At 41.7% G+C, this 15715-nt stretch overlaps 1 protein-coding gene across 2 annotated transcripts in view; it reads left to right on the plus strand.

Annotated features, from left to right (window-relative positions):
* The window catches only part of slc41a2b (solute carrier family 41 member 2b), an 86828-nt gene that overhangs the window by 57561 nt on the left and 13552 nt on the right, over window positions 1-15715 (plus strand). The gene's annotated exons all lie outside the window — the stretch shown is intronic.

A 15715-nucleotide genomic window follows, 5' to 3' on the forward strand; every position in this document is an offset into this window, starting at 1 on the left:
TGCGCCTTATATATGGAAGAATCGCTCTACTCAACACTGCTATTTGACAGCTGAACAACCAGAAGCTTTTATTTTGACAACTCTAACTTCACAACCTGATCTTCAGAGCGGACGACACTCCACACAACATCTTCATCACTCATGGTTGCACACCAACATTCTAACAAACCAAAATAAACTAGATGAAATAATGACTCCCTAAACTGGGGAACAAAAACACATAAACACAATCAACACAACACCAAGCCCAACAACAACCCACAATAACCTCCAACAACACAAAACATGAATTCCCATCATGCCTTGCATCCTGAGCTCCTCAGTGCAGCCGATAGCTGCAATGAATTATGGGAGTTTCTGTTTGTGGTGTTTTAAATGTAATTATTGGGGGTTCTATTTGGTTTGTGGTGTCGGTAATCATTGTGTTGTGTTGTGTTTTTGTTGCTTAGTTCATGTAGTTTAGTTTATTAGTTGTAAGTTGTCAACCAGCAGTGAAGAAGGTTTAGTGTGTAGTGTCCTCCTGGCATAGGCTGCAGGTAGGACTATCAAAATAAAGCGTGTGCACCTCTCTGGGTGTTATAATCAGTGGAAAATGTAACCTAATGGCTTTGAGCTATAAAGGTTATGACCACTGGTCTATTGCATGTGCCTTTAATGCAGTGTGCCTTATAGTGTGGAAAATACGGTACTTTAACAGAATCCTCAGACTTTTCTATCAACTGAAGAGTGGTGATCTTTTCCTGTAAACTGAGCTCTGGGTGTAGACACATGCAGTCTCTCTCTAACACTGAGGATTTGATGCTATTTGGTGCCTAACAGAGAGCGAGCTGTTTATTCTGCATCTTGCTGCATTTGCAGTGGATGAATGATTTCAATTGCTGTGATTGTCTCCACTATTTAGGTTTACTAAGATTACAGCAGCTGAACACTTGAGTAATGTGTGGAATGACAGGCAAATGAGGAATAATGATTTAGTAATATGCAAGCTAAATATCATGGCACAATAAGCAACCAGAGGGAAATCCTGTGAACACTACAGGCTGGTTAAGTTAGCATTACTTCTTTTTACTTCCTCCATCCCAATCACAGGGCCTTTCAGCAGTCCAACAGCCTTTTTCAACAGTTTATGGAACATTTATGTGCAAAAACCAACTGACTGTGACACTGGCGAAGCATAAGCCTGTAAATACATGGTGCCTATTAACTCCAGGCTATTTTCAAGGCATTTTAATAAAAAACGTTGATAGACAAATACAATCAAGAATGAAATTCAAATATAATTATAGAGGACAATTGAGAGCCATAGTGCTCCAATGCAATCATGCTTAACGTGTAGAGATGGGAATCAAAAACCTTTCTGCTTGACAACCGGTTCACAGTGTTTCAATTCCTTGGAATTGTTTGCAATTCACTTATCGATGCCAGTGGGAGTGAAAAACGTCACGGGGCGCTCACATGCATGATGCGTCCTTCACCAGTGCAGCCAGTAGGCGGCACAAATGCTCGAAAGTTTGATTACATATCAGGAAAAGGACGACACGGCAACTTGCAGTTCTTGGAAGGTGGATATTTCATAATAGGGAGGAAATACGAACAACATGCAGAAACAGTTGTGTGAATAGTGCAATAGTTGTGAATGGCAACGGCAATGTTGCACATCCAGTTTTGAGCAGAACCAAGAACGGAATTGCAATTGTAAAATTCTTATCAAGCAAGTGTGAGAAGAGAAGTTCAGAAGAAAGGTGAATGTGTCGCCTTGTCTCCTAAACCGTGTGTGTGTGTGTGTGTGTGTGTGTGTGTGTGTGTGTGTGTGTGTGTGTGTGTGTGTGTGTGTGCGTGTGCGTGTTGGGAGGCCTTTAAAAGGCTCTCCTAAATCTTTAATGTGGACGTGGAACATTAGGACGTAATCCCGGCCACTGAGGAGTTGGAGCCTTTCCAAATCAATTAAGTGTTCAGCCAGCGTCCGTCAGTCCCTCACACAACATTAAATGACAGAGCCTGTGAGGCTGCAGGCTCAGAACAGTGTCTGGACCCAGCCCGTCAACAGTTAACGAAGGAATTAGGGCTCGTCGTGGATTTTTGATGCATTGATGTCCAGGGCCAAGTGCTGCCATGTCAGAAATCCTCCATGAACACAAGTCAATAATAGGGGGGGTGGATAAATGACCTTTTTTCCCAAAACCTTCGTGTAACAGGTTTATTTTGACCTTATTTATATATAAAACACACAAGTAACCTGCATTTTCAATTTTGGTTCTGCTACTGCCTGCTACTGGCATGTTTTGATGCACTGCGTATATCACACTTTTGCACGCTTTTTTCAGCTCTATATGATAATGGACAATGACTCTGTCTCAACATTGTGTACAAATATAGTGATTACTTGTTTTATTTTGTTTATTTATGAACTAAAAGGTATGGTTTATACTAGAACACACCAAAAAAAAATCAATAGCATGCACATTATTAATGATTATAATGGCTGAACAGACAGTCTTTCCATCGCGGCACGGAATTCTGTCAAGGTAACAGTGGATCTGTCAGTTGTTTTCCCCAAAACTATCTTGAGGTTGTTGCCAAATTGTTCTGGTGATTGTTCTCTTTCGTCCCACAGTGGCAAATATTCTGAAAACTTGGCTACTTCTACCTAAAATAAACAAATGAAACATTGATTAGCATGACAAATGTGTGAATGTAATATATGATACGTTACTGTTGAGCCATTAAATCACAAAACTTGTCAAAAGTGGCAAAATTCGAGAAATTCGCCCAAAACGCGGTTTTCCTTATATGGCCAGTAGCAGGCAGTAGCAACCTGAAAATCAAAAAATGATATTATATATGTGATTTGTATATAAATAAGGTCAATTTAAACCTGTTACATGCAAATTCTAATTTTATCCACCCCCCCTATCAATAATTCTCTAACTGTACTGGTACTCAGCTAGGCTACAAAACAAAGCAAACAGGCTGGGAGACGAGATCTGGAGTCCAGGTCGACCAGTGGACACAAAGTCCGTGCTTCTTGGTTCGCACCTTTAAATACACTTCTTCGGGGTCGTCCCTCCTCCCTTTAGACTCCTCCCCTTTTCTTCTTAATCATTCATCGTTAGCTCGGAAATAGCCGTGTATTTCACAATGTACATAATGCTTATGGGAGGATCTTATTAGTGCTAATTTGTTCATCATGTGTTCTATTGGTGGTCCGCCATGTGGTTTTACTGCAGGTGGCTGTACGGTGACACAGTTCTAATTGACTTCTGGCCCTTCCGTGGCCGGAGGTTGATCTCTTGTCCTTCCGCGGCTAATTTAATACACAGTTATAATTGTTCGCGCTAGCTTTCCATTTTATAAAAACATTTATAATCTTGTTACATTATTGTGGTTCAATCATCATACATGTCATATTTGATTACACAGGTGCTCATTATTGTATTACAGAAAAGGATAATTACTCAACCAGGTGCACTTAGTCATATTACAGAAAAAGATCATTATTCAACAGGCTGCAACAACGAATTGATAAAATTCGATTATTAAAAGTGTTGGCAACTAATTTCATTGTTGATTCGTTGTGTTGCGCCATTTATGTGCCACTTGCCATGTTGTGGAGCCGTTTACTTCACCTTCCATAACGTAACGTAATGATCCCAGAACTATCTCCAATTCTGCTGCCCGGCGTTCTCCACCTTTCCTAAACTACTTTATCTTTCACTTCAGGAGTTCTGAGCTGTGTGGCTCTTTCTTGTTTTTAAACTGTGATTGTTTCCGACGGGGAGACGGAGGATTTCCTCGCACAACCTCTGGTGCATGTGCAGCTGGTGCATACAGTCGCTTCGTTTTGAGACGTGAATTATCACCGCCTCCCTGAAGCGCAGCGCTGCTCTATGAAGCTCCTCTCCGTTAGGTTGACTTTCCCTTAACAGCAGAGAACATCAGGCTGTGGGCCAAAACAACCAGGGCTGGGACCGGACGAAAACTTTATGTTGAGCTTGTAATCATTTTCAGTACTAAATGTTTGATCTTGTAAAAATATAGACTATTTCATTCCAGACACTGTGACACAACAAAGAAAAACTTTGAAGTGTAAATTTAAAGGTTATTAAAGCAATATTTTACTAGTCTGGTCACTCAGGATGAAACTGGACTGGATGTGGTCCCTGAAGTAAATTAAATCTTATTTAATAATTATCTTGTATACCGTATTTTCCGCCCTATAAGGCACCTAAATACCTCAAATTTTCTCAAAAGCTGCCAGTGCGCCTTATATATGGACGATTGTTCTACTCCAGGCTGCTATTTGACAACTGAACAACCAGAAGCTTTTATTTTGACAACTCTAACTTCGCAACCGGATCTTCAGAGCGGACGACACTCCACACAACACCTTCATCACTCATGGTTGCACACCAACATTCTAACAAACCAAAATAAACTAGATGAAATAATGACTCCCTAAACTGGGGAACAAAAACACATAAACACAATCAACACAACACCAAGCCCAACAACAACCCACAATAACCTCCAACAACACAAAACATGAATTTGTTGCTGCAAGGCATGATGGGACATCCTGAGCTCCTCAGTGCAGCCGATAGAAACTCCCATAATTCATTGCAGCTGTTTGTGGTGTTTTAAATGCAATTATTGGGGGTTATATTTGGTTTGTGGTGTCGGTAATAATTGTGTTGTGTTGTGTTTTTGTTGCTTAGTTCATGTAGTTTAGTTTATTACCGGTAGTTGTAAGTTGTCAACCAGCAGTGAAGAAGGTTTTGTGTGTAGTGTCCTCCTGGCATAGGCTGCAGGTAGGACTATCAAAATAAAGTGTGTGCACCTCTCTGGGTGTTAGAATCAGTGGAAAATGTAACCTAATGGCTTTGAGCTATAAAGGTTGCCGACCACTGGTCTGTTCCATGCGCCTTATAGGGCGGTGCGCCTTATATATGAATGAAGTTGTAAATTATGTCAATCAACGGAGGTGCGCCTTATAACCCGGTGCGCCTTATAGGGCAGAAAATACGGTACATCTTATATACATGTGTATATATGTATTTGTATTGTATCTTTTTATTGGTTCAGTTATGCTCTTTTAAATAACTCTAACCTATTTGGTGTTTGGTTCGTTCAATATCAACTGGTCCTACAATTTGAAATGGTTTTTTTGGTGTGTTTTTTTTTAACCGATTCATTGATTAATCGAAAAAATAATCGACCAATGAATCAATTATTAAAATAATCATTAGTTGCAGCCCCACAAGGAATACTGATCAGCTAGCTGATTCAGGTCTCCTGAATTCTTCCCTTTCTGCATCATAGCAACAAAGTTATTATGGAATAATTGTTTATTGGAGCCGGCTGCAGAAATTGCACAGAATGTCTTTGTTGTCAGTGTGTTTGTGCAGACAACGACAGAATAGCAGATAATAATTATTAGGCTGCACAGAAAGTGAAACTTCAATAGATTCCTGAGACTGGCAGTTACAATGCATGATGGGCAAGATTTGACTCTAATCGTTGAGATTGAAAAGTTTTTTTTTCTCAAGGTCAACTCGATGTTTCCGCATGCAATTTATTTATTTATTTATTTTTTTTAATATATGTTTATTAAATTTTCAAGAGATAAAACAGGAACACATATGACAAAAACAAACAAACATACATTTGGCTCACATACACATTTAAATTCAAATGTATACAGGGGAGAGATTCAGGAATCATTCTACACAAATAAACTAAGCAAGGAGAATAAACCAAGTGTACACTGTCACGCATGATAGGGCGTCATTGAGGCAGAGCATTCTCAGCTATGATACAAACCCTCTTGAAAGAATGGTCGAAATATTCAAGCCCATATATGACAAAAAGGGTTCCCATGTTTTACGAAAAACATCATCTTTGCCGTGTAGTTTGCACGTCAGATAGTCCAAAGCAACATATTCGAGTGTCACCCTTTGCCATTGAACCTTGGATGGGACTTTATCTATCATCCAATTTAAAAGAATACACTTTCTAGCACAGAAAGTAAGCGTTTGGTGAAGTTTTCTTTTAAGTTTGTCGGCGATGGACGAATCAGATATGCCAAGTAGCAGATATAAGGGGTTGTTATCTCTATTAGTACCTAGGATCTTATTTATTTCCTGCCCAATGACCTGCCAAAACTGCTGTACTTTTCTACAATACCACAAACAGTGTGTAAGACTACCCGTTTCTGTTTTACACTTGGGGCACAATGGAGATGAATTAAGGTTGAATTTCTGACGTTGTGAGGGAGATATATGGGCCCTGTGTAGGAGTTTCAATGGCATGGCTCTCACTGGGTTACAAACACTCAGCGTTTTAGCATTCTTCCAAGCATCGCTCCAGCCATCGTCCGTTATATTAACATTGAGTTCTTTTTCCCATAAGCCTTTCAGAAAACAGGTGTTTGTGGTGTTATGTTCCTTAAGGATCTTATAGAATAGGCTAATAGACCTGCCAGATTTCTGTAAGAAAAGCTGTCTCTCTAAATGTGAAATATTTTGACACTGGAGGATTGTGGTATCTTTTGTGATGAAGTTTCTTACTTGCAAATATCGAAAAAAAATCCTGTTATAAAATGTCATATTTCCTTTTCAACTGACTAAAGGACATCATGGTAGAACCCTCCAGTAGTTTATGTAAGGTGGATGTTCCTTTATTTGCCCAAATCTGGAAGTTATTGTCCATCACTCCAGGAGGGAAATCAGGATTACCACATATTGGAGTAAAGACAGAGGTGAATTGAGATCTACCCTCTAATTTTCTCACGGCGTGCCATGCTTTAACTATAGAAATTGTAATTGGGTTAGTACAAGCAGATTTCAAAGATGTACTTTTCCTAATAAACAGAAGATTACTCAAAGGGTATTTGGACATTGAGCTTTCTACATCCAACCAGAGAGATGTGGACTTGCTACACATCCAGTCAGCTATAGTACGCAGATGAACACTGAGCTGGAATTCTCTAACGTCTGGGAGATCAACACCTCCTTCTGTGGAAGACAGGCATAATGGAGCTATTTTTAGGCGTGGTTTCTTCTTAGACCATATAAAGGAACTAAACCAGCTATTTAGTTGTTTAATAGTCTTATGGAGGAACATAACTGGGAGCATTTGCATTGGGTAAAGTAACCTGGGGAGGATGTTCATTTTCAGCAATGCTACACGGCCTAACCAGGAAATTGGGAGAGTGTTCCATCTCTCAAGGTCTAGCCTTATACGCTGGAATATGGGTGGGAAATTTGCCTTATATAATTGGTCAAAGGAGGGTGTTATTCGTATTCCCAAATATACAAAGCCTTCTGGCGACCATTTCAAAGGAAAGGGAGATGGAGTTTGGGGTATTTGTTTCAGACTACCTAATGGCATTACTTCTGATTTACTGAAATGTATTCTGTAGCCAGAAAAAGTGCTGAACATATTGATGGTCTCAATAAGGGCTGGGGTAGATACCGCAGGCTCAGTTAAAACAATCAGGACATCATCAGCATACAAAGTAATCTTATGTTGTCTCGTGTCAACGGTGAGACCATGTATGTTTGCATTTGTCCTGATTGCCTCAGCGAGTGGCTCAATTGCCAGGGCAAAAAGCAAGGGTGATAGGGGGCATCCCTGCCTTGTACCTCTTAAAATGTGGAAATTAGGAGAACACAACACGTTTGTAAGCACTGCTGAGAGGGGATTCGTATAAAGTTACTTTATCCAGCTTATACATTTTTCACCCAGACCAAATTTGTGTAATACATAAAACAAGTATGGCATCTCTACACGGTGGAACGCCTTCTCGGCGTCTAGAGAAAGCACCAGACCATTCAAAGACCGCTGTTGAAAAACTTCGATTGTATTTAGTAATCTGCGCATATTATTGTTTGAGTTGTGACCTTTGATGAATCCAGTTTGGTCGTCATTTATAAGAATAGGGAGTAAGCTTTCTAGTCTTGTTGCTAATATTTCAGATAAGAGTTTCAGATCCACATTCAACAGGGAGACGGGCCTATATGATGCACAGTCCTCTGGGATTTTGCCCTTTTTTAAGATTAGAGATATGTGTGCCTCTCTCAGAGACTGCGGTCAAATGCCTTTCTTAAAAGAGTCATTAAACATATCTAAAAGGGGGTCAGTCAATAAATCATGGAACTCTTTATAAAATTCACTACTGAGTCCATCCGGACCTGGAGCTTTACCAGATTGCAACCCTTTAATAGCATCCAGGACTTCCTTCTTCGATATAGGAGCTTGGAGAGATGTTTTCTGGTCAACAGATAGACTAGGAAAGTTAAGAGAAGAGAAAAAAGCTTCCATTTTTTCAGTTACATTAAGTTTGTAGACCAGATTTATACAAATTTTCATAGAAAGTTTTACATGTGTTGTTAATGGTTACGGTGTGGAAAGCCTGTCTGTAACTGAAGAAATAATTTGTGAATCTGCTTTTTTCTTCGTCAAATATGATAAATATCTCCCTGCTTTATCTCCATGTTCATACATTTTTTGTCTAGCAAGTCTGATTTGACCTTCTGCATCTTTTGTTAATAGTAAGTTCAAAGTGCATCTAAGCGCAGAAATCTCCTTCAGCTTCTGTACAGATGAGTTTTTGACATATTCTTTCTCAGCCTGTTTCAGTTTGGACTCTAAGATTTGTCTTTGTTCGTCCTGTCTTCGCCTCTTAGTGGACATATAAGATATAATAAGGCCTCTTGAAAAAGCTTTGGATGTTTCCCACAGCAATGAGGGGTCTTTGGTGGAAGCTGAATTAACAGATAGAAAGAACTGAAACTCCTCTCGAAAGTAAGATATGAATTTATGGTCTGTTAGGATAGAAGGATTGAACTTCCAGTGTCTGGTTTGGTTTACTGGGTTCCTTAAATTATAGTGTATGAGCACAGCAGCATGGTCAGAGATAATTATATTTCCTATAGAGCTAGAGGTAACAGATTGCAGCATAATTCTTGGAACAAAGAAATAATCAATCCTAGTATAGGATTTGTGAACATTTGAAAAAAAAAAAGTATATTCTTTCTCAGCCACATGTTGAGCTCTCCATACATCTATATAGCCGAGGTCCTCACAAAGTGCTGAGATGATTTTAGCTTGAGGTGAAAGAGATGATTTTCCAGGTGGAGATTTATCCATAATGGGATTTAAATGACAATTAAAATCTCCTCCAATAAACGTGTTTCTAATATTAAGATCAATCACTTTAGAGAAAGAAGTAGTCAGGAGATCACTTGGGTATCCAGGTGGGTTGTAAATATTCATTATAGCGATTTCTTCCCCGTAAAGTACGCCTCTCACAATCACATAACAACCTGCTGTGTCTTTCATGCAGTCTTGAAGTTTGAATGGTACATTTCTCTGGATTAAGATGGCCACACCTCTACTACTTGAAGTGAAAGATGAAAAATAAAGTTGTCCCATACCTCCTTGTTGTAATTTCAAGTGTTCACTGTCATTTAAGTGTGTTTCTTGCAACAACGCTATGTCAACACGTTCCCTTTTCAGATCAGTTAGAATCTTTTTCTGTTTGACAGGTGTGTTAACTCCGTTCACATTCCAAGTGCATAGCTTCAAAGCTGACATTAGTGACTATGAAATAAAATAATGCCTGAACACATATCTCCCGTAATCTGTAACATAGTGAGCCAAATGGAACCAGAACATAACACTATAACCATTATAACAAAAAACAGTGCATCTAAAACACACCTTGCCTAACATTGGCATAAAACATAAACACTGTCCTTCTCCTAAACTTAGGAGAACTCGAGTGAGAGGGTTCTCTAGCAACAAAAGAAAGATATCTATCCGGGAGGTCGGGAGGGATTGCGCAAAGCTAACAGTGTCAGTGCTTCAGATAAAATGCAATGTCCATTGTTTAACTGTAACACATATTAAGGGTCCGACTAATCCGCTGTTCAGCATGAAAAACGTACAAAGTCATGTTCACACATGGTCCCGGAGGGTCTCCCTCAGTGACTGGATGTATTTCTCCACCGCGGCTGGGTTGTGGATCCGCGACAGGTGACTCTCAGAGCGGCAGGGTAGATTTGCCTGTAGTCAGCGCCGAGTGCTCTCAGCTGTTTCTTCACTCCATCGTGTTCCTTTCTCCTGCGGAGAACGGATGCAGAAAAGTCCTGGAATATCATCACCGTCGATTCTTCATATTTCAGCGCTTGATTTCTCCGTCCCATTTCCCACGCCGCATTCATTACACGCCGTTTGTCTTGATAGTTATGGAACCTAACCAGCACCGGCCGTGGTCTCTGGGTGGAGGGGGGTTTGGGGGCCAGTGAGCGGTGTGCTCTCTCCAACTTCACCCGACCCGACTTCGTTTCAATGCGAAGGATTTCAGGGAGCCGGGTCTCGAAGAACCGAGTCGGGTCTTCTCCCTCAGCCTCTTCTGGAAGTCCGACGATACGAATGTTTTTACGTCGCCCCCTGTTCTCCAGGTCGTCAGCCCGCTCACTTAGTTCACACACCATCTTTTGTAGCGCTTTAACTTTTCCGTCGACCGGGTCTGTGGTATCCTCCAGCGCCGAGATCCTCTGTTCGGCTTCGGTTATGCGCTTATCGTGACTGTCGAGCTCCTCCCGATGTATTTTTAAGAGCTCTGACAGTGGGCTTAGCTTTTCCTCGAAAACTCTGGAGATATTTGCTGTAATTTCACTCACGGCTTCACGAAGTGCCAGTAAGCTAGCGTCTGCTCCAGTGTCGGCTATGATGCTAGCTCCAGCGTGGGCGCCGCTCGCCTGTTGGCTATGCTCAGCATCGTCGGCAGAAAATAACTGTCAATGTTCATGTTAGGCTAATGGACCAATAAGAGGTTGGAGTGCTATTTTTGCAGGGTTAAATGGGAAAAATTTGAGAATTAGCGCACCAGCTCTCCCGAACGTGACCCTCTCCTACGCCGCCATCTTGAGAACGCCTCAGCATGCAATTTTTAAGAAAAGTTGTCGGTCAAGTCTCACCATGTGGATCAGGCTTGCTGCCTAAATTTGGCTGATTTATCCAAGTTACTATTTCCCGAGAGGAGTTGAAAATCTGTCTCTAGTTGGTTTCCTTGATTTTTGTGAGGTAATTTCTGTCATTATTTGATAAGATCTTTTCCATTTTAGGTTAAGAAACCTGATTTACTGTATTAAGAATCAACTGCAGCATTTCAACAGGGTCTACTTGGAGGCTATATTTAGTATACGTCATTCTTGGGTGTCTTAAGCTCCGTTTCCACCGCACAAAAAGTGCAGGGACGGAACGGAGCGGTACGGCGCGGTACGGCGCGTTACGGCGTGGTACGGAGCGGTACGGAGCGGTACGGAGTGGTATGGCGCGGTACGGAGCGGTACGGAGCGGTACGGCGCGGTACGGCGCGTTACGGCGCGGTACGGCGCGGTACGGAGCGGTACGGAGCGGTACGGCGCGGTACGGAGCGGTACGGAGTGGTACGGAGCGGTACGGAGTGATACGGAGCGGTACGGAGTGGTACGGCAAAGCGTAACCGGAGCCAAATCTGGTGCGTTTCCTCCGCAGAAAGTGGGTTAAAAATTAGGCGGGGCTTAGAGCTCCACAGATATGTGACGTTACAACAGTAATCTCAGCCGGGGCGGCAAATCTGGATCTTATGAATCCTCTGTTGTTGTTGTTTACATCCTCTGCTTTGCTGAGTTGTTTAGTTAACTTTTTTTGCAGCCACAGCGCTGCAGCTGCCACTTCCGTGTCGGTTCTGAGAGAGCGAACACTGACTGGCCGGCCTCGGTGATGTCACATCACAGTAGATTCATACAGCCAACATATTAGAATATTGAATATTCTCAATATTAGAATTTCCTGCTCATGAGTGTCCATAAGAGCAGAATGTAACAAGTACATTTCTCCTTTATGAGATCAATAAAGGCTTATCTTATCTTATTTGATCTTATCTTGAGGGTGTGTCGTTAATCACTGACCAATCAGCCAACGGCTTCTCAAAACCAGACCCGTTCACTTGTCCTGAGTCCCCCAACGGAAAGGCAACCTTTGGCGCAGTTATTTCAGTACCGTCAACAATTCTTGACATGGGAGCCCGAACCCTACCGAACCCTCCCATTCCTCTTCCTGCACTTTTTGTGCAGTGGAACTGGGGCTTATTTCTAACTCCAGGGAGCATACAAAATGTGTGCATTTTGTATTTTATTGATATTGAATGTTTAGTGTGCGCATACGGAGTGTGAGAGTTGTTCTTTTGTTATGTGTTGTCACTCTGTGGTGCTTTAATCGCATTCAGATACTTTATTGATCTGTTGGGGGAAACTCTTTAAACCAATGGATGTGGCTGAATCTCTGTAGTTTATGATCTATTCACACAGAGGCAGCATTGACTTTTATATCAAGAGAGTTAAACTTGTTCTGAGCCACATAAAATGACATGCAGTGCTGGATTTGACCTCAATTTTTAACCTCAAAAAATCTTTTTGAGGTAAAAATTGGAATGATTTAATTTTTGCTACTTCCTTTGTGGTGTAGTTCGCATAAAAAAAGGGTTTCATTTCAAAATTAGAAAATGGAACATAACACCAGAAAACTCTTCCAAAGTCACAAAGATTCAACCATTGTGCATTCATTATACTGTCAGAGAGTTCTCAGCTTTAAATGACTTTCCTCTCAGATTGTGCGTCTGCAGCCTCTTCCTCACTGCTTCTGTCTGTGAACGCTGCAGCATTTGAAGTCATTTCCACTGCTTCACCGACTTTGCAAATACGTATCCTCTGGATTTGTGGACCTTTTAACAAACTGCAGGCTTGATATTTCCTGTGCACTGTGACTGATGATTCATTAATCTCCTCTTCATATTGAATGTCTGCTTGCCTTGGAAAAATGTCCCTCCCAAAAAAACACCTCCAAACATTTCAAAGTAGCAGCTCTGCTGTGCTTCCCCTCCTCTCCCACCCCTCTGCATGTATTCCACAACACAAGAACTCAGTACTTAAACAAGAGCCTGTGGAGCGTTGGCATCCTGAATTGATTCACGGTGAGCAGACTTGGAGCGAGGATGCTGCAGGCGCTCACTGCTGTGCAGACAGACCTGAGATCTTTGAAGTCTTTGAAGTGAGGGTGTAAGGGAAGAGGTCTTGGGGGTGCAGGAGTGTGAAGGGATTGTACGTAGATGATTGGAGAGCATTCGGCAGTTCGGGAGCACACCTGACGCAAGCTTCATATTTGTGCCTTTAGTGTCAGGAACCTTTGCGGCGTGTACTCCAGTTGTGCTGCCTTCAATGACACTTCACTTGTACGTAATGAGGGCCTGAAAATATAAACCACCTTGTCCAACTGTAAACTCCACATTTTAAGCAATGGAATGACTGTAATGTGTTATTTCTGTGCTTTTTTCCCCCGGGATCTCACACTAGCTGTCATTTAGGCCCCGTTTACATGACAACAATGTTTTCAAGTGACAATGGCAAACGTTTGTTGCATTTTAGGTGCCTGTTTACAGAACAACCATGCCTGGGACCACTGAAAATGGAACTTTATGAAAACGTTCTGACCCCGCCTCTGTGTTAACGGGAGAAAAATGATCTTTTGTGAAACACTGCACATGTGTACAACAGCTGTGGTAACCAGTTCTTCTGCACCTGCACAAGTAGATGGACAATAACAACATTGTTTGACTCCCAGTCTATATTCTTGTGGTCTTGGTAGTATTTTGTTTTTTTTGAGTCACTGTAACTGCAATCCAAACAATCAACAGCACCAACTTGCAGTGGAGTATGCTAACTACATCATAATTTAAGGTTTCGGCCGTCAGGTAGTGGTTTGCACTGTCAACTCACAGTAAGAAATCCAAAGTTTGATTTTGAACCAGGCATTTCTGTGCAGATTTTGCATGTTCTTGCTGATCCTGGTTTTCTTTGGGTTCACCGGCTTCCTCCAACACCAACTCTCTCCAATAAAAGAACCTCCAGAGTCAAAGCAACTAGCAGCTTACCATGTGTGGAACTTGTCCATGAGCTCTGGTGCCCCACTACTACTGAATTATTTATCTTGGTCGATCAGAAAGTGTTCCGTTCAAAAACTTGGACAGAGAAGATATAGCAGCATGTCAGGAGCCTCAACACAGCCCTCAAATACCTTGATGTGTCATCATGTCGCCGGAATGGTAATCATTTTTTCCATGCTGGTGCATTGGGACTTCTTTTTTTGCCAGAATAAAAGGAACATTTTTTAAATCAGACATGACCTGCGCTTTCTAAAACCGCACTCTCTGGTAAGTCTTCACACTCTCATTTCTGTTCAGTAACCAGAGAGTGCCTTTTCTTCCTCCAACCTTTCAAAAAATTTCCTTCGATTTACAGCATGGTGCAAGACACAATTTGGCAAGAAAAGAAACATGTGGGAGACATGGTGGGATTTGACAATGTCATTCAGTCAGACTCTAAAGTGGCACAGTCGTCTGTTTCTTTAATGGTGGTGATAAGCAGAAAGCTGCAAATGGCTGGGTTTGATAATGGCCCATTCAAAGCCAAAGCCACTGAAAATTAGGGGAGAAATTTAAACATTTGTGTGGAATGGCCATGACTCGGTGTGATATCTCTGCAAGGCTCAACGGAGCAGAACAAGAGCAGAGAGAGAAATGAAATCGACGAGATGTGGACATTTTTTTAGCTGGTTAATAGGAGTTGTACATGAATGAGTTGTGAATAAGAAAAAGCCAGAACTTGCCCAACAAGAGCGGAGACATAAAAAAACCACAACTCAAACAATCCACCAGAAGAGGATTTAACAGTGCTGTGCTGCACATCGGAACTAAAAATGCGGCAACGCTAAGGCAACATTGCAATAAGCCAGAGAGCTGTTGGATAAATTGAGAAAAGCGGATTCAACAACGAAGAAAGTTTTATCCTTGAAAAGGTTAACCCAAGTCAAAAGGTCCAGAGGTCAGCACAGAAGCAAGTGTCAGCCAAATACAGCTCTGTCCAGAGCACTTTCACAAAAAGGTGAACATCTACTGATCCAGAGTCCAGATTTCATTATTTGCGTAAAGTCTGTGTCAGATATTATCAGCCTTATCTTGACAGATCGAGCATTTAAGCTGCGACAACGCTGCTCCATCTCTTATCTTTTGGTCCTCGAGCCACTTGGCTCTGCTCAAGAAGCAAAACCATTAAAACAGGGCAGACAGTAAACGCTTATTCACTTCAATATAAGAGATGACTTGCACTAATTCAGCCCTACATTTTCTAGCACTTCTGATGAGGAAGGAAGCAAGAGAAAACAGTCATTTCAATGGCAGGTTGTATTGTTCTCCTGCTTTGGAAGACTGATGTTCGAGCATGAATAGGTTGATCTAAAGCAGGGGATTCAAACATATGGACCGCAGACTGAGAATGGACCACGAAAGGGTCCAATCAGGTCCAATTAAATTGTGTTAAGATCACAACTGAGGGTTGTCAGATGAGCAAACATAAAACATGAACACCCTGAGCCAAACTGCTGAGTACACTAAGGCTGCGTCTCATTTCTCCCCCTTAGCCCTTCATCTTACCCCTACCCCTCTGAAATGCGCGTTCATTGAGGGGTGTCCCATTTCACTACTGTGCAGAGGTGGAGGGGTGAGGGGAAGGGCTATCCACCCCTCCAAACAGAGCATTTACAGATGCACACTTTAAACAGAGGGGCAGGGGGACATGGTGCCGAAGGACTCGCATTTCACATATATACTTCT

This window comes from Blennius ocellaris (genome assembly GCF_963422515.1).
Source record: "Blennius ocellaris genome assembly, chromosome: 22".
NCBI lineage: Eukaryota > Metazoa > Chordata > Actinopteri > Blenniiformes > Blenniidae > Blennius > Blennius ocellaris.